This window comes from Sinocyclocheilus anshuiensis, unplaced genomic scaffold (assembly GCF_001515605.1).
Source record: "Sinocyclocheilus anshuiensis isolate Anshui unplaced genomic scaffold, SAMN03320099.WGS_v1.1 scaffold430, whole genome shotgun sequence".
Classification (NCBI taxonomy): domain Eukaryota; kingdom Metazoa; phylum Chordata; class Actinopteri; order Cypriniformes; family Cyprinidae; genus Sinocyclocheilus; species Sinocyclocheilus anshuiensis.
The window spans coordinates 92,679-97,762 of record NW_015547641.1 but is presented as its reverse complement, the minus strand read 5'-3'; the positions used below and the strand labels follow the sequence as shown (position 1 = coordinate 97,762).

At 37.4% G+C, this 5,084-nt stretch overlaps 1 protein-coding gene across 1 annotated transcript in view; it reads right to left on the bottom strand.

The window, feature by feature from the left end:
* The window catches only part of LOC107701868 (gastrula zinc finger protein XlCGF52.1-like), a 12,849-nt gene extending 9,517 nt beyond the window's left edge, over positions 1-3,332 (bottom strand). Inside the window, exon 1 of the mRNA XM_016504008.1 lies at positions 3,303-3,332. The gene's annotated coding sequence lies outside the window, so the exon portion shown is untranslated. The remainder of the gene's footprint in view (positions 1-3,302) is intronic.
* Positions 3,333-5,084: the final 1,752 nt, after the last annotated feature.

Below are 5,084 nucleotides of genomic sequence, written 5' to 3'. Positions count from 1 at the left end.
CCGATACCCGATCCGAGAAAAATGGCACTATCGGAGCCGATACCCGATATGAATATCGGATCGGCGCATCCCTAGCCGATACCCGATATGAATGTCGGATCGGCGCATCCCTACACTCGATTCGCGTTCGAGAGGGTTCGGCGACAGGCTCATATCGGCAAAACAATATATCGGTCGGGCTCTAGTGGTGACGTAAGAAGCGCTGTTTCCGGGTCCAAGCCTCAACTCGCTTCACTTGAGAATACTACCTCAGCAGCCGTTTATGAGCACTGTTTATTCATATTAAACATTTAAGCTAAACGTTTTCAAACTTACGGTGTACACTACAGTCTCCATGCTCACAGCGTCCCAAACACAAATAATTTTTATATTTATTTATTTATATTTTCATTGTCTGGCTATCTGGGATTTCGGTATGGAGTTAAAGGTTAGGATTATAATTTTTTTGGTAGTATTATAACATATTGTGAGTGTATATTATCACCTTTTGTTGTTTTCTCGTGGTATCTGATAGAGAGTGTTTGGACACGGAAGCGGTGACGTGACGTCAGACTTAAGCGGATATAATTCTGACCATGTCTCTCTCTCTCTCTCGCTCTAAAACAGCTGCTTTATGCATAACACCATGAATAATAATTTGCATGTTGCAAAACTGAATTTATGCAATAATTCATTACAATGAGATTTCTAGGCATTCCTTTTCTTTTATTCGACACCTGATGTGTGCAGTTTACTTTGCTTGCTTTAAAAAAGTTTTCTTCAGCATTTTGTTTTGTTTTTTTGATTGCAGTCTTTTTTCCACTGCTATTGTTTTCTTTGGATTTGCTTCTCAGTTCCATTCAATTTTAAGCTTTTCTTTGTTCATTCCATGTTTTATAGGCAACCTCTGTAATGCTAATTCAGATTAGCACAGTTGGTTTTAAATTAATCTAGTTTATTTTAGTTCAGGACTGCATAGTCCAGGAGTTAGTTATCTGTACTTAAAGGGTTAGTTCACCCAAAAATGAAAATTAGCCTGTGTTTTACTCACGCGCTCAACGCATCCTAGGTGTATATGACCTTCTTCTTTTATACAAACCCAATCGGAGTTATATAAAAAATTGTCCTGGCCCCTGCAAGCCTTACAATGGGGGTAAGCGGTAGTGCTGTGTTCAAAATATCGATACGACGATGTATCGTCACAGAGATTTGACGATACGAGTATCGATACAGATGGCCCTGTATCGATATTGTGGCTCGTGTGCAGCAGTGGACCGCTCTTAATTTTACAACGTTTAAAATTGAGTAGAAAAGTGCAAGGTTTTTAAAAAAGAATGAATAGAGCATCAGTTAATAATCTGGCCGCAGAGGAACACAACTGGGTTGCCTGATATAAAGAGACGTAAACCCCAAAACAGAGCTTCACACTTGCGCAATACGGAAATATCTGCTAAGTGTGCTACTTATCTTTGTCAACCTGGCAACCATGTGCACGCGCTCTCTCCACTGTGGATAAAAGCGCTGGCTTTCTGAAAACATATACACTGTAATTATGAAACAAAGCGACATATTTGTACTAGACACATGTAAAATTACTGTGGATAAAAATATATATATATTCCAATATATATATCCCATGTGGATTTACACAAACTGAGAAAGTCAAAAAGTGTTACTTTGTGCCCTGCTTACCGATATATCGGCGACAGGCTCATATCGGCCGATAATATCGGCAAAACGATATATCGGTCGGGCTCTAGTATGAATACCACCGTTTTGCCGCGTTTCTCTATTAAAAGTAAAGCTGTGGCTTTAATTCCTTTAGAAACAATGATGCTACCAGCTCCTTGTTGAGAAAGATAATGTAGCTCTTGAGCGATTAAGCTATTTAGTTGATAAAACTGCGGGGCAGCGCTAAAAAGTTTGCACCTAAGCGAACTTGCGTGCGCGTTAGATACAGTATAGACAGCGCGTTAGTTTAGAACTCTTCTCATTTTTTTTTTTTATTGTAGAGAGTGTGTTAATTTGTGCAATGATAACCTACCAGCAATGTAAATGATTTTTTTAATATATTAGAATGAGTACATTACAATATAAATTTATTAGAACAAGTACATTATTATTTATGGGCTTAAAAAAAAGATGCAAACAATCAGAATATTGTACCTGGTGGGGAGTGCCCAATGTAAACATGAAACATATGCCATTACCTATATTGTACTGTGGTACAGTTATGGAGGCCCTTCATAATGCAGAGGTCAGCTGCCTGGCTCTGCCAATAGTTAGCAATGGCACTATAGTAAGCAGTGTTTAATAAACAGCTGTTTTTCTAAATTCTGCTGAGGTGAAATTCAGTGCAGTCATGTATCGTGATATGTATCGTATCGTGGCCTCTGTATCGTGATACGTATCGTATCGTGACTTTGCTGGTGATACACAGCCCTAGTAAGCGGGTGCTTTTTGTCAACAGTCCAGAAGACGTTAAATAAAGTGCGTGCATCTGTAATAAAATGTGCCTCACACGGCTCCGGGGGGGTGAATAAAGGCCTCCTGTAGCGAATCCATGCGTTTTTGTAAGAACAATATCCATATTTCAAATGTAATAAACACTTTTCTCTCACTTGCGGTATTTGTCATATGCGGAAGACGTTCCGGCAGATATCGTGGGGTATTTAATGAAAATGCAATTGAAACGTCTTAAGTGTAAGTGTCAGTGCATTTAAGAAAAATAAAAAGACATTTAAATCACCATTTTTGCTACCCTTTTGCTGCACATTTGGCTCAGAATGCATTTTGAAATTCACACTGCATTTTGCTATAATTATCATGCGGTATCATGATGAAAATGCAATCCCAAGTGTCCTACCCGTACCTCTACATGCATTTAGAAAAAATGGCATTTATATTATAATTTTGCTACAGTTTTTGTTTGTACATGTTAAAAATATCAAATTAATTTGGGTAATACAATTTCATTTTCATTTTACAACTTATAAAGCGTTAAAATGTGTTTTTAATTTACATATTAAAACTATTGTAGATAATAGCAAATGCAAATTATATAATTGAATTTTCATTTTGCACTAAATGTTGCACATATGCATGGGAAATTTTAAATTTAAATATAGAAATACATTACCATTTTACACATTGTATTGTCATTTTGCATATTACATTTCAAAATGAATTTTGCTACCCATATGCTTCCATAAGAATTTACCTCAGAAGAATGCGATGCGGGGTCAGACCCCAGAGGGTTAAAGCGGTGTACGCTAAATGTGCCACAAACAGTCATTAAAGATGAATGAAGAATAAAGACCAACCTCCTTGTTCCTTGCGTTTTATTCTCCAGGTTTCTGGTTCTTCGTGTTTTATTCTCCGGGTTTCTGGTTCCTCGTGTTTTATTCTCCAGGTTTCTGGTTCACTCGTGTTCTCCTCACTCTCCTCTTTAACAAACACCATCTTCACAGCAGCAGATCTCAGTTCAGATAATACTCCTCCAGATATCCCTGCATGCTTGAAAACTTAGTCACGACTATGAAGATGAGAATATATGACCTGATTCAAAAACTGTATTTTTATACTTACAGAAACAACATTTCTAACAGTTTGTATTAAGCCAGCATCACGACAAAACAACAGAGAGCACGGTGAAACTAATCTTCTTCCTCTGAGGTTTAATGGTGTTTGGCAAACAACCGTATGTGTTTTAGCGCCACCCGCTGGACTGGAGTGTGAAGCGGCGAGAGGAGGGAAATAATACGGGAAAAATTAAAGGTGCGATGATTTGTTTTCCTTTAAAAAAGCCGATCTGCACAAATAAATTAAAATTATAGACTCACGTGGTATTTGATCATCATCAACAGTCTTTGTGAGTGAAGATTAATAGAGAAAAACGCGCGAATTTATTAGTCAACTATTTGAAATATGAAAATAAAACGATCTAAATCCAAAATAATAAACAGGATTAGCATGAAAGACAACCATGGGTTATGTGTCCATCTAAATATCTGAAACTTAAACAGTTGAATGAACGATAATGTGAATTCCATATCCACAAAATAAGATTGTGAAGATGTTTCTGAAAAGCTGCTTTTGAGGATTAAACTTGATATTGAAATTGATATTGCATTTTGCAGTGTCTAACATCAGATTCTGTGGTGAAGAGAATAACTAACGAGGATATTGCTTTATATCCACTCCAATTTTACAAGAAGTGAGACCCAATTCAGAGCCAACTGTGTTAAAGTCATTTTTATTTGGTGCTGAAGAAATCTGGGTACCGTAATCATACATTAATGGACAGAGTTAATCCTATTTAATCTTACATATGATTGTTAACGTGTTCAGAGTATTTTAATTAATTAAACAATAGATAAAACAATATATATATATGTTTTAATAATAATGATTAGGCATCCAGACAGATCATGATACATGCTGCTTGTACTACCCTGCTGTAAAAAAATAAAAATAAAATAAATAGGCACCATCTTAAAATTTGTAATGGTTTTACTGGTTATAATGGAACTTGTATTGGTTTTAATGGAAACTGTAATGGTGCCTGTGGGTTATCCTAATGGAATGTGTCCCAAAACACACTAGAGAAAACCATTTTTTAAAAAGATGATGGTTTGTAATGTTTGTAATGGTATATGTAGTGGAAACCATTAGATTCCCTTTCATGGGAACTTCGAACTGCGTCCTCTAGGGGTCGCTATGAGGAACGCCTCGTCGTGACCCGTGTCTGAAGCATACATTGAAAAAACACCAACTCGTTGGCCGGCGACAGCCATGACGTCACTACCAGTGCGACTATAGTATAAATAGGCGCCGGGAGCACAAATCATTCTCTTCTTCGTCTTCATTGACTGTTTTGTTTGAAGCGTGCATTTCTGTGGTAAGAGTGATCTCCTTAAAAAAGCATTTAAGGATGTGTGCATCCGTGTTGACGTTGTTTAACATCTGATGACACACACGATCTATGCGTTGTTTGTTTGGGCGAAGAGCACGCACACGATGTCTCTGAGAGGGCAATCGGCGTGCAGCGTTTTTTCCAAGGGAAAAAGCTCCGCTCTCGTTTGTCTCTCTTTTCGAGGAAAGAG